At 32.7% G+C, this 15521-nt stretch overlaps 1 long non-coding RNA gene across 1 annotated transcript in view; it reads right to left on the reverse strand.

Annotated features, from left to right (window-relative positions):
* LOC127731772 (uncharacterized) overlaps window positions 1–15521 on the reverse strand; it is a 55613-nt gene that overhangs the window by 39297 nt on the left and 795 nt on the right. Inside the window, exon 2 of the long non-coding RNA XR_007995748.1 lies at window positions 3721–3821. This is a non-coding gene — a long non-coding RNA (uncharacterized LOC127731772). The remainder of the gene's footprint in view (window positions 1–3720; window positions 3822–15521) is intronic.

A 15521-nucleotide genomic window follows, 5' to 3' on the forward strand; every position in this document is an offset into this window, starting at 1 on the left:
TGTTGCTCAATATCTTGATATGTAACAAAATTTCAGTACTTTTGATACCTCATGCTGACTGGTATAGCAAAATGTTATGACCGTATCAACTAAAACTGACCATATTTGCACTTTAGTAAGTAAATCTATATTGCTGCATTATATTTAATCAGAAGTTTTTTTTATGTCAGGATGTATTGTATTATAATACAAATGACAGCAATATTGGAAAACAATGGATGCAATATCTTTTCCGCATCAATTTAGATTGTCAGCATTTCATCTCTGTATTAATAATATTAGACCATCACTAAAGTGAGTAGTTCAGGATGGTGTGTATAACAAAACTATTTGACTGCATCATCCAACACTGACATGTCTGATTTCATTTTTACTTTATAATGAAAAGTATATGACGTTTTCTTCTGGGAATAGTATACTGTTGGTACATTATGTCGGTTGATTGAATTAGTTTGTAGCTAAACCTCAAGTGGCAACTATTTCATTCATGTGCACAACGAGTATATTGTTTTGGAAGTCCCATATCATCATTTTTAATCCGTAAAGACAAATCTGACGAAATTGACGAGATTGTTCATAATTATTCAACACCTTATGTATCCGGACACTGTACAATTTTCGTTAGAATATTTTATCGAAAACAGAATCGTAAATCCAAGGCAAACAAGGTGAATTACGATGAAATATCCATGTAATGCATGAAGTTTAATTTAGGAAGAGACTGTAAAAAAAGGTGAACGAAGCAACGTCGACAATGATGTTGATATCCCATGACATAAAAATATTGTTCCGTTGCGTTGGATAACCTTTCTATCCGCCTTCTGATTAAATAAAAACTTGCCTTTCTTTAATGATAGTTGTATGTGATCACAAGCGTGTAATTTTATAGCCATTGTTTAATGTATATAAGAATACATGAAATGAAAAAAAGATTTTTTTTTAATGTGTATAATATCGATGTATTAAAAGCTCAAGTCTGATATCATAAGTCATAAACACGGTAATCTGTCATAAGCAGACTTGTCCACAGGTCTGGTCTGGGGCAGACATGTCCTCAGGACTGGTCAAAAGCAGACTTGTCTACAGGTCTGGTCTGGAGCAGACCTGTCAATAGGTCTGCAGCAGTCCTAAAAAGCAGACCGTAGGTCTCGTCTACCAACGACAAAGTTAACTTGCTTGTCTGCTTAAAATTTCCCAAGTTAACTTGAAAAGCAGTCAACAAGTCTGCTCAAAGTTAACTTTTGTACAGGTTAGGACCACACCCATCTGTATTTTGACTCCTCAAAATTCAAGAGTCTATCCTAAATTGAGGTAAATTGTATGGCTTTCCAAATACCGTTTCGATTACTAACATCACTGAAGAGACATTAATTGTCGAAATCCGGATACGGTGTACAAGAACCTTTGCACCTTTAGTTTGCGGTATACCATATTTTCCGCAAGTTTATTGTTTTCTGTTTAATATTAAATTTATAATTAAGATCCATTTATTACATCGGTGATCTGTTTATTTGGCAATCGTCAATGGCAGTCAGCAGGGTTTAATAACATTCGTTGTTCGACCTGTTAGTCAAATGGGTTTTGTTAAAATATACTTTTTCACTTTTTTGGTCTTTTGGAAAATGTTGTTTGAGCTGTATTTAGACCCCTCTTACAAGAAATTTGTTTTGTATGCACACGTATAAAAATTGCGGTTTTTATCCAACGCAATCATAGATTTGAACGTTGTTTTCAATTTAGACTTGTTTATATTTTTTCGTTTGGGCTTGTATTATATTTGCCTTCGGGTTTATATGATCCGTTCATCCTATTTTGACTCCTCAAAATTCAAGAGTCTATCCTAAATTGAGGTAAATTGTATGGCTTTCCAAATACCGTTTCGATTCCTAACATCACTGAAGAGACATTAATTGTCGAAATCCGGATATGGTGTACAAAAATCTTTGCACCTTTTGTTTGCGGTATACCTTCTTTTTCGCAAGTTTATTGTTTTCTCTTTAGTATTAAATTTATAATTAAGATCCATGTATTACATCGGTGATCCGTTTATTTGGCAATCGCCAATGGCAGTCAGCAGGGTTTAAGAACATTTGTTGTTCGACCTGTTAGCCAAATGCGTTTTGTTGAAATATACTTTTTCACTTTTTTGGTCTTTCGGAAAATGTTGTTTGCGCTGTATTTAGACCCCTCTAACAAGAAATATGTTTTGCATGCACAATTATAAAAATTGCGGTTTTTATCCAACGCAATCATAGGTTTGAACGTTGTTTTCAATTTAGACTTGTATATATATATATATATATATATATATATATATATATATACAGCACAAACAACATTTCCCAAAAAGACCAAAAAAGTGAAAAATTATATTTTAACAAAACGCATTTGGTTTAAGAACATTTGTTGTACGACCTGTTAGTCAAATGCGTTTTGTTAAAATATACTTTTTCACTTTTTTTGGTCTTTCGGAAAATGTTGTTTGTGCTGTATTTAGACCCCTCTAACAAGAAATTTGTTTTGCATGCACACGTATAAAAATTGCGGTTTTTATCCAACGCAATCATAGGTTTGAACGTTGTTTTCAATTTAGACTTGTTTATATATCTCTCTATATATATCAGTGTAATAGAATAATCGGCATTAAAAAACAAAATCAATAAGGTTCACTGTAAATAAATGTTCATATATTTTAAAATATTTCCAAAAAAATATTCTGTCTGAGAGCGTGTTGGTTTGTCGTGATAGTGTAAACATAGTCGTTACAAGACTGTTTTCGAGCCTCAATCAAACGATGGCAAAGTGCAGATTGGTGACAAAAAAGTAAAACAACATGATGTCATTTGCGAATAAGTTTTATTAAAATTTCGATAAACCATACTGAAGAGATTAAAGTGAAACAAGATGGTCGGGTCGGAAATGTATCTTCATCAAAAGTTAAAGGGTACATTAAGTAACAGAAATAGATAAAACTGGACAGGCATAGAACTTTTACCCTGGAAGGTACAAACACGTTTTTACATGTGTCTCACAAATTTCTATAGACATCAATGTCATATGTTATATTGTATATGAGTATCTGCCAGAAACACATTGTTATGTCCTGTGGTTTTGTTGTTTTTTTGTGTTTTTTTTATGTTGTTGTTGTCGTTGTTTTTTTTTTTTTTTTTTTTTTTTTTTTTTGCATTTTAAACAAATCTTGTTTCATGTGTTTATCTGATTGCACGCGTTCATCTCATTTGGTGAGTATCTTTTTTAGTGTATTTGGCTAATTTCATGTGGTTTTTTTTTTCGTGTGTTTTGTACAATGCATTGAAACGGTATGTTTTATTTTCATTTGCTAGCATTGAATCAATACCTCTACTGGTCAATTGATTGTCTCTGCGTGTACCATCAGGTCAGTATTCAGTGTGTCTCATAACATGATTTATGAGATCTTCTTTTCAAAAGTCCAAAACAATTAAGAAACTTACTTAACCCCCTAAGCTAACGTTTGCTTTAATTGGACTTATTTTTTTTCAGTTCTGTTTGTCATATTGAAAATTATATGTATTCCTTTTGGACTGACCTATTCATACATTTTAAAAATTAACTATGTAAATAAGGTTATGGCCAAATAATCTCCTTTGAAAGGAGATGTTTTTTTTTTTTTGCATAAGATTGCTTTTTTTTATGGGGAGGCTATTTTGTCATCATAGGATATGTCAATACAACACATACCTACACCAATGAAGGAACACTTTAAATGACAGTGTGAAACAATGGTACAGGATGGTACGACAACGTTACCAGTGGTTTCTACAGGACCAAAAAGATGTTACCTGAAATAAATTCTTATTTATATCAAAATATTAAAGTGTGTCTTCTAGGGAACTGTGACATTGATGTCTTTCTTATACTATGCAGGGTAAAGTAAACATATATTTAAATAATACCGTTCTTAATTCAATTGTTATATGCATAATAAGTAAAATAATAAAAATAATAAAAATACCGAACTCCAATGAAAATTCCAAACAGAAAGTCTCTTATCAAATGGCAAAATCAAAAGCTCAAACACATCAAACGAATTGAAAACGACTGTCACATTCCCGACTTGGTACAGACATTTCCTTATGTAAAAAAGAACGGATTAAACGTGGTTTTAAAAATAGCTAACACTCTCACTTGTCATTACATAGCAATAAATCAGTACTTATTCATTGAAGTAAACGGTGTGTCCCTTATTTTTTGTCAAAATTATTTTCATCTAAAACAAACATTCTCGTTGAATACAAAATATACAACAACACACTGTTCCTTCTTTTGATTTAAAACTCATTATATTACATTTGTTAGCATAAGAATCAATATGTGTCATGTTCCATATATGATTCTTCAAGTGTACAGGCTAAACAGTTTCACCCAATTTTGGATAATTTGTTTAACCATACCCAGCTTAGGTTTTATTTATTCTTTTATTTAAAGCATGTTTTACTATTAAGAATAGCCTATATTCAACCAGTCCAAACAAGTATTCATTAAATTAGTCATATCTACAACTAGGACTGTTTCTTATATATTTATAGAAAAAAAAATTAAAAGGCACAGAACAAAAACAAATTTCCAGGTTCACATGCTTCCAGGCGATCAGTAACTGCATTATTATAATTAGTTTTTTGGAACAATTAGGCCGAAGTTGTTGAAATAGATATTGTCTTCCTGGGACTTTTACGTATATTAACATATATTCAAAGACCTATAAAAATCAACAATTAGTTTGAAATTTTGTCAGGCCAATTTAATAGGTTCACAAAATTCTTACATTATGTGTCATACACCAAGCACTTCTTTCTAAAAAAAAAATACCCATAATTGGCCATGTAACATCATATATCATATAATGAGACATTAAAAGTTTGTATCATTCAAATGATTCTAACTGAACATTTAAAAGTATTCCAGTAAATATAAAAAAGAAGATGTGGCATAAAGATGCAGGATAATTTTTGCAGGTGGAATATTCTTGTGACCTGTTACTTAAGGTTGCATACTTTACTTTTGTACACAGAATATTCATTTTCATCCGGTCATAATGTAGTATACTAAATTTGTTTTCAAAATTGGTAAGGATACGACAGTTTGATTTTCCAATGGGGTGATTTCGTTTGTGAATGATTATCCTATCCAGATGAGAACTGAACATATTTCATATTTAAAACTTTAAAATTTTGAAATAAGTGATAATAAATAAGCGTTTATATTAACGGATAAAAATAAACAAATTTCGTCCATTATAAACTGCAATACACATTATTTAATATAATGGAACACAATCTTAGATAAATAGTAATTCAGTCAAAATGTACATGAAGATAGAAACATGTTATTTTTAAAACCATTTACATTCAAAAGTTATATCCTATTTTTTAAATTGAAAACGTATGACAACTTCTCTAAAAAAAACAAAGCATCATTTCAGAGAATTTTAAATCATTCCTTCTAGAATCCTTTCCCGGTAATCCCACTGCCCAGTGAATACGGACACTATACACAGTGTATGCGTTTTCGTTTCCCTAGTCTATTGTGTGTTTATAATTCATGTATGAAATAAAAGTTGATGTGAACAAAATTTTTTAATCGAAAAGTGCAGGTTGAAAATCTGAGAGTATTTTTGTAGTTTCCGATATGTACAGATTCTACAGATGTTGCAGTTTTTGAAAAGGGCTGTAACAATTTTTTTAGAGCAAGAAGGGGAACCTTGTCATGTCTCATTGAGCTAATGCACTCTTAAAAAAGGATTGAAACGCTGTTAACTATTCAACTTGTCACAGCAGTTTGTTACAGCATCGAGAAAAGATTGGTTGACATGTATCTACAGTTATGTTAAATTATATATCGCTGAAAGTATACTGATTGCCAATGAAAACGCATCACTTTAATTTTTTAAAATAACATTTTTATACAAAATAATAGTTTCTTTACATTAATTGTTAATGACAGTTAATGGGTTTATCTAAAGATAAAAGTCAAACAAAAATGTTCAATTACCACGATTCGAACGGAATGCGTTCATGAAACATAACGCTACAATTCACTAACTCACAGTCTCAATAACGAATGTGTCCACCGCGTGCTGCAACGCAATCTCTACAACGACGTGGCACTGACCTGAGCAAACGTCGGACACACTGTTGTGGAATGTTTGTCCATTCTTCCCGCAATGCAATTTCAATTTGACGCAGCGTAACTGGTGGTGGCTGTCGTCGTCTTACGGCTTGTCCAATTTGATCCCATAAGTGTTCAATTGGACTCAAATCCGGCGTTAAGGCTGGCCATAGTAATATCTGAACATGGTTGATATTGATGAACGCAGTTGTGAGTCATGCGGAGTGTGCACGAGCGTACTCTTGTTGAAACAGATTAACATCTTGATGCCTAGCCATAAACGGTATAACGGTCGGCCGTAAAACTTTATCAATGTAGCGTTGGGCGTTTAAACTGCCATTGATAGTGATGAATGGAGTTTTATGATTGAACGATATTCATCCCCATACCATGACACTACCACCACCCCAACGATCTGTCTATTTGATACATGAATCTCCATAGCGTTCTTCTCTTCGTCTCCACACACGAGTTCGTCCATCACTACGGCGAAGACGGAATCTTGATTCGTCCGTCCATAAGACAGTTGTTCATTGCCTGTGTGACCATCTCTGACGATGTTGTGTCCATCAAAGGCGATTTTAGCGTCGTACTGCTGTCAGCATGTTACCACGGAAAGGCCGCCGTGCCCTTAATCCACTGCTGCGCAAACGGCGTCTTACCGCGTTTGCTCCAATTTGTCTCCTATGGACGCCGACAGTCTCTCGTGCTGATTGGACAGCATACGGAAACGATCTCGCAGGTGCTGAAGACGAATGTATCGGTCCTGTTGGGCAGTATTTGCTCTCTGTCTTCCGGGACGTGGCATATAATTCAAAGAACCAGTTTGGTTTAATCTTTAGATGAGTCTGGTAATTGTTGAGGCCGAACATTGCATTCTGCGTGCAATTTCACGACTTGAAATGCCTCCTTGCACCATGCCCCAACCTTCATGTCACTGGTAGTCTGAAAGTCTTGGCATCTACTCCTTAGGTTATTGCAGTGGCTTACAAAAAAGGATGGGAAATTTCAATTCTTAAGCAAGGCTTTCCAAAACAAACATGAAAAAATCACTCGTGCGTAAAATAGCGGTGCACTCGACTCTCCCTCCTTTTTCTGTAACCAAGCACGTAACTTTTTTTTCTAAAATCATTCAAGCGTAAAATTGTCGAAAGAAGTCCGACAATTCATTTTCAAACCGATATACAAATATTTATATTTTTTGTAAATATTTGAAATTTACAAGTGTTGCGTTTTCAATAGCACTCTGTATATATTGGTGATTACGTGACTACTTTAACTTTAATAAAAGGTCTGATAATTGTATAACAACGGTTCACATGCGTAGTTTATGAAAATAAGACATTAAACATAAGTTCTGATAAAGAGAAAAGTGATAATAAGTGAATTTTCGCTGGTTAATTTTCGATTCAACTACATATATTCTAAAATGTTCCTCAACCTCACTGCAGAATCGGAATACGATATTTTTTACGATTCAAAATTGTAATTGTCTGAGTTATACAGATATATCGCATGGATATAAAAAAAGAAGATGTGGTGATATTGCCAATGAGACAACTCTTCACAAGAGACCAAATGACACAGAAATTAACATCTATAGGTCACCGTACGGCTTCAACAATGAACAAAGCCCATACTGCATAGTCAGCTATAAAAGGCCCCGAAATGACAAATGTAAAATAATTCAAACGAGAAAACTAACGGCCTAATTTATGTACAAAACAATAATGAAAAAACAAATATGTAACACAGCAACAAACTACAACCACTGAATTACAGGGTCCTGACTTGGGGCAGGCACTTACATACATACTAGGGCGGGGTTAGACATGTTCGAACCCTCCGCCTAACCTGCGACAGTGGAGTAACAGTACAACATAAGAACACACTATAAACGTCAGTTTAAAAGGCTTAACTCATCAGATGGATACAAATAGAAATACATCTAACAAAAACACAGAGTGGACGTAGCCGGGTACTTGTACATCCCAACAACAAAAAGACAATAAGTACAGATCTGAGAGTACTCGCAGTTACTGACAGCTAGTTCAAATCCACTAACAACTAATAAAAAAATCGTGCATCTAAGACTAGATTATCAATCAGTACACATCCAACATCCAATGGATTTAGTGTAACGACGTCATAAACATTCAGAGAAAAAAATGACCTTGTGCAATGCCAAGATACTGGTATCGACAGATTGTAGATCCATGAATGTGCATATGTATAGAACAAGAATATTTAGTTTTCTTTTAATTTGTTGATAACAAAATCAATATTAATACCAATAAAAACAATATTCAAAGATCTAATTACAGTGTTGAATTGGTAACCTTTAAGAATAAGTTTATATAAAGGATCGATAAGTTTACCAGGATCGTTTCTAAATTTCAGGGCACGGTAAACAACATCTCCGTAAAAATGAGGATGTGCTATCCCGATTGAAATAAGTTTTCTACAAGTACAACCAAACTTCAAAACCAAATCTTTATATCTATGGAAGAATTTAGTAAAGGTTTTAAGTAATTTGTGGTAACGAAATTCCTGGCTTAATAATTTACCAGTAATCCATAGATTACTTTCGTTAAAATTAAAAAAAACTTCACAACAGACACGGACTTAGCGAACGAGTTGTGAAATATAAACACCGTAAGATGGTGCCAAAGGAACATCACCATCCAAAAAAGGAAAATTCACAATAGGGAAAGAAAAATCGTTCCTTTTTCCGTAAATTTTAGTGTGGAGTTTCCCGTGTAAAACCGAAATATTTAAATCTAGAAAAGGACAGATATTACCGTTTACATTTGATTTATTTAAAGTTAATTCCTGTAGGTAAATTTCGGCAGTATATTTAGAAAATGCTTGATTATTTAATGAAAAAATATCATCAAGATAACGGTAAGTGTTGTTGAATTTATTAATTAAATGCAATTTAGACGGGTCTTTACTGAGTTTGGCCATACACTGTGATTCATTACAGTACAAAAACAAGTCTGCTATTAAAGGAGTGCAATTAGTGCTCATAGGAATACCTACAACCTGTCCATAAATTGTGTTGCCGAAACGTAGATGTATAGTTAACTGACAATGTCTGGTTTATACAGATGATTCAAATAATTGTATAGTTAACTGACAATGTCTTATATATGCAGATACACCACATAGTTGTCTAGTTAACTGACAATGTCTGATTTATACAGGTACTCACATGGTTGCCTAGCTAACTATCAATGTCTTATTTACACAGATATATCCCATGGTTGTCTAATTAACTGACAATGTCTTATTTATACAGATATATCACATAGTTGTCATGTAAACTGAGAATGTCTTATTTATTTAGATATATTCAGATATATCTATTCGAATATGTATCTATATAAAACTAAAACAACCATTAGTCATTTACACAATGGATACAATTGGGCTTGATTTGATTCTGAGACGTACACAATGTATTGTATTGCATCTTATGGTATTGATGTACAAAAAAACATGATGAACGACAGCGTTCGTACTACAATTATCAGGCTCTATAAAACAAAACTACCTAAGAATATGGAAAAAAACTCACCAACTACTTTTTGGGTTTTGTATTAGTAAAATGTGGTCTACTTGATGTTTACATTACATTTAATATTAATCATTTTCTTTTAATTTTTCTTACCAATACTTTCAAATGTCCTTGACAAAACAAAATGGCGCAAACAAGAATAAAGATATGAATTTTTCTTTAAACCAAACATCGATACGTAAATATCCAGTAACTTCATGTTTAAAATCATGACCTTTAAATGGCGTGATGTTCGTGTATGTGTCATTGAATAGGACATTTAAATTTAAACGGGTTGCTAGGAGTATCAAATATTTTAGTTCTGTTTTATTACTGTTAAGTGGTTTGTATATGGTCTAGATGAAACGTAAAATAACAACAATTAACATATATGGATGAATTATAACTTAATGAATATCTACCTGTGTAATACACTGTCAATTATCATAAATTTGAGAATGGAAATGGGGAATGTACCAAAGAGACAACAACCCGACCAATGAGCAGACAACAGCCAAAGGCCACCAATGGGTCTTCAACACAGCGAAAAATCCCGCACCAGGAGGTGGGCTTCAGATGGGCCCTAAACAAAAAAGTGTCCACTAGGATACATGTTCTCTAGATATTGACTTTTTAACTGTTTTTGATTTAACTATACGTAAATTTAACAGGAACAATTTCCTCAAATGATGTTGATGTTAAAATTAAGTTCATGTTCGTAGAAAACAGTCATCAAAATTAAGACATATTAAAAATCATACTGCACCCGTATAAGCATATGTGTACTAATCAAAAGTTAAATGTATCGTTCCTGTACTCAAGTCTGTGAACATACGACCTTTTCTTATACATTTACCTAACTAATCGTGAATAAAATGTTCAACTTCAAACACGTGTGGTAGAGTCTCAAAATTGACGAATTCAAATTAAACCTCCTGATTGATCCGGAAATAGTTTCACATTTTGTTTCTTATATTATTTTGTCTGTTTGGGCTTCTTAACCAATTTTGTCAATATAACAAAACTATATACAACTGTCATACAAAAGAGAGGTTAAGCTAGCTTTAAAACCATGCTTAGGTAACCATTTTTGTTGAAAAATGCCTGTCAGAAATATGACAGTTGTGTTCCATTCGTTTTGTTTGTTGATATCGGCTTATATTTGATGTTAACAATTTTTATTGACTTCCCCCTCTTCAGGTACTCTGGCATCCTCCGGCAATAAAAGATGATCACCACGAAATAGGACAATATTGCTGAAAGTGGCGTTAAATACCAATCAATCAAAACACTTATATATATATATGTATATATTTATATGACACAGTATTTTGTGTTGTAAATAAACAGGAGAATTTTCAATTTTCACTTATTGCTAGTCGCACTGGTTTATGGCCGATGGAAATTCACTTTTGATGTTGTACACAATTAGTTCCTGCAAATGGAAGTATTTTATGTAGTAGATATTCTTGGTCATCCTGTCTTGCGCAAGATCATTCATTTTAGTTGTCATCAGGCCAGTGTATTCATTTATAAAAAGGTAACTCCTGGAAAATCAAAGAGTTGTCCTTAACGTAAATCATTGGCCGGTGAAGAAGGTTAATAAACTCGATTGCTAATGAATTATGTACACAAATTATTTGTAATATACAGAGAGCAGACACTTGCTTTTGGAATTGAAACTTTCACAAGATATACCTTCAAAAGTAGCACGGTGGTATATGACTTTCTTTGTGCCATATATTTCGTCATTTATTTCTAGATCATATATCTATTAAAAAAAACAATTCAGTTAACCCAATAAATTAGTAAATCCTAATAGTGTAAAGAGAACGATGGGGCTAACTATTTCAAAAGAATAGATAAATGGCTTTAAATTAGTGAATAATTATGGACCATCTAAAAGTCCGAAATTATTAAGAAACTAAGTTAACTCCGTAAGGTAACGTTGCTTTTAAACAGACTTAATTTTTTACAGTTCTGTTTGTCATATTGCAAATTTGCACGTTATTAAATGTATATACATTGTATTCCTCTTGAACTGAACCAATCATACATTTTAGCAATTAAACTATGTAAATAGTTTAAAGTCAATGTACAATGACATAGGGGTATGGCCAAATAATCTTCATCCAAAGGATATGTTTTATTCATTAGATTGTTTGGTTTTTTTGTTTGGCTTTTTTTTTTGGAGGGGGGAGGCTGTTTGTCATATCAGGATATTTCAATATAACACAATTCAAACGAGAAAACTAACGGCCTAATTAATGTACAAAAAAATGAACGAAAAACAAATATGTAACACAGCAACAAACGACAACCACTGAATTACAGGTTCCTTACTTGGGACAGGCACATACATACAGACTGTGGCAGGGTTAAACATGTTAGCGGAATCCCAACCCTCCCCCTAACCTGGGACAGTGGTGTAACAGTACAGTATAAGAACGAAATATAAAAAATCAGTTGAAAAAGGCTTAACTCATCAGATGGATACAAATAGAAATACATCTAACAAAAACAAAGAGTGCACGTGGCCGGGTACTTGTACATCCCAACAACAAAAAGACACTAAATACAGATCTGAGTGTACTAGCAGTTACTGATAGCTAGTTCAAAGCCAATAGCAACTAATATAAAAAAAAACAAGCATCAATGACTAAATAGCATGTTTTACTTTTCAGAATATGCCTATATCCAAACAGACCAAACAAGTATACATTAAATTAGGCAAATCTATAACTAAGACTGGTTCCTATAGATTTATAAAAAATATCAAAAGGCACAGAACAAACACAAATCCCCAGTTTGACATGCTTTCACGTGATCAGTAACTGCGTTATTACAATTTATTTTTGCAACAAGTAGGCCGAAGTTATTGAAATTAAATTGTCCTACTGGGATTTTTATGTATATTTACATATATTAAAAGTCCTATAGTAATCAACGAATAGTCTGAAATAGTGTCAGTCCAATTTAATTGGTTCAAAAAATTGTAATATTATGCGTTATAGACATAAGCATTTGTCTCTAAAAAATAACTACCTTTAATTGGCCAGGTGACAACATTTATCATATAATGAGGTATCTCTAAAAAATAACTACCGTTAATTGGCCAGGTGACAACTTATATCATATAATGAGGTATCACTAAAAAAATAACTACCTTTAATTGGCCAGGTGACAACATTTATCATATAATGAGGTGTTACTAATAAATAACTACCTTTAATTGGCCAGGTGACAACATTTATCATATAATGAGGTGTTACTAAAAAATAACTACCTTTAATTGGCCAGGTGACAACATTTATCATATAATGAGGTTTCACATTTTTATCATTCAAATGATTCTGACCGACAATTTAAACAGGTCCAATAGATATAAAAAAAAATCTATAAAAATATGTGGCATAATGCCCATGAGACAAATCCCCACCAGAGACAACATGACATAGAAGTTACATTGTGCCAACTAAAGGTCACTGTACAACTTTTACAAAAAATGAATCAATGAGCACATCGCAAAGAATACAAATGCGGATCCATGATTTTGAAAAAAATAGGAAGATGGGGCATTACATGCGCAACGTTGGATGTCAAACAAGTGAAAACTCTAGGCATTTACCATATATGTTGCTCCTTAAAATGAAACAGTGTAAGCTCCATTTACTTTTGAGTAAAGTTTAGGTATGAGGGGTGCGATATGGGCCAATTTGATGGATACAACAGAATATTACAAAATCATTGGTTTTCGATACAGTGTTCTTTATTATTCTCTTGCAGGACAACAGATTAAACGTACAGAGCTGGCCAGGATAATTTTTGCAGTTGGAATATGTTTGTGACCTGTTACTTAAGGTTGCATGTTTTACTTTTGTACACAGAATATACATTTTCATCCAGTCATTGGCTAGATTATTTTGGGGATTTTTTTCGGGCTATTCCCAAATCCCCCAAATCCTGTAAATATCAAATGACCGTCCCTTTTGTACAATAATGTTGTATACTTTTCATTTAATAATGATTTTTTTTTCATAATTGGTAAGTATACGACCGTTCGATTTTCGCAAATCCCCATCATCCCCCCCCGCCCCCTCTCTTAAAGTTGAGATAATATGTAAAAGTCATATGCTATCTTAATTGAAAATGTACAATAACTTCTATAAAAACAAAAAAAAACAAAAAGCAACATTTAAAAGAAATTTGATTATTCATTCTAGAATCCTTTTCCGGTAAACCCGCTGCCCAGTGAATACAGACACTATACACATGTCTGCCTTTCCGTCCATGGTCTTTTGTGTGTTTATAATTCATGTATGAAATGAAAGTTGATGCGAACAGAACTTTTGAATCGAAAAGTGCGGGTTGAACACCAGAGTACTTTATAATATGTACAGATTCTATAGGTGTTGCAGTTTTTAAAATTTGCTGTTACAAATTATTTTTTATAGTAATAAGGAGAACATTTTCGTTTCTCATTGAGCCAATGCAGTTTTAGAAATGAGTTGCAATGATCTTAATAGATAACTATTCAACTTGTCACTACAGTGTTTGTATAAATTGCAGTATCGAAACAAAATTGGTTGATATTTATCCGCAGTTATCTTCAATTTTATATCGTTGAAAGTATATTGGTGATTAAGTGACCACTGTCACTTTAATAGAATGTCTGACGTTAATATAACAACGGTTCACATGCGTATATTTTGAAAATAAGACATTAAACCTGAGTTATAATAAAGAGAAAAGGTGATGATAAGTGCATTGTCGCTGGTTGATTTTTGATTCAACATGTTTAAATTTACAAATTTTGTACAATTTTCCTTAACCTCACGGCAGAATTGGTATACGATATTTTTACGATTCAAAATTTTAATTGTCTGATTTATACAGATATATCACATACATGTAGTTGTTTAGTTAACTGACAATGTTTTGTTTATACAGATATTTCACATAGTTGTCTAGCTAATTGACAATGTCTGATATATACAGATAATTCACATAGTTGTGCAGTAACGGACATTGTCTTATTTATAAAGATAAATCATATAGTTGTCTAGTTTACTGACAATGTCCTATTCGTACGGATTATTCATATAGTTGTCAACTTAACTGACAGTGTCTTATTTATGCAGATAAATCACGTAGTTGGCTTGCTAACTGACAATGGCTTATCTATACAGATAATTCACATCGTTGTCCAGTTAACTGAGAATGTTTTATCTATACAGATATATCACATGGTTGTCTAGTTAACTGACAGTGTCTTATTTATACAGATATATCACATGGTTGTCTAGTTAGCTGACAATGTCTTATTTGTACAGATATATCAAATGGTTGTCTAGGTAACTGACAATGTATTATTTATTCAAAATATATCACATGGTTGTCTAGCTGATTGACAATACCTTATTTTTACAGATATATCACATGATTTTCTAGTTATCTGACGATATCTTACTTATACAGATAAACCACATGGTTGTCTAACTAACTGACAAGGCCTTACTTTTAAAGACATATCCGTCTGGTCATCATAAATAGGAAAAGACTAAATTTTGATAATAGACTAAATTGAGAGGTGATTAAATTCCGAATCGTTCCCAATACATTAATTGTATCTGATGCTTTAGATTAAATTGTATTGATGTAATACTATACGAGTGTTCCTATTGAAACGGTTACTGTATTCAAAATTATACCTAAAGTATATGAAGAAAGTCATGTCTACATTGTTTGGGTTTGTTATTGCTATTATGCCATCTTTTTGACTTTTACACAACATTTACTATAGAGCATATTCTAA

This window comes from Mytilus californianus, unplaced genomic scaffold (genome assembly GCF_021869535.1).
Source record: "Mytilus californianus isolate M0D057914Y unplaced genomic scaffold, xbMytCali1.0.p SCAF_20, whole genome shotgun sequence".
Taxonomy (NCBI): Eukaryota; Metazoa; Mollusca; class Bivalvia; order Mytilida; family Mytilidae; genus Mytilus; species Mytilus californianus.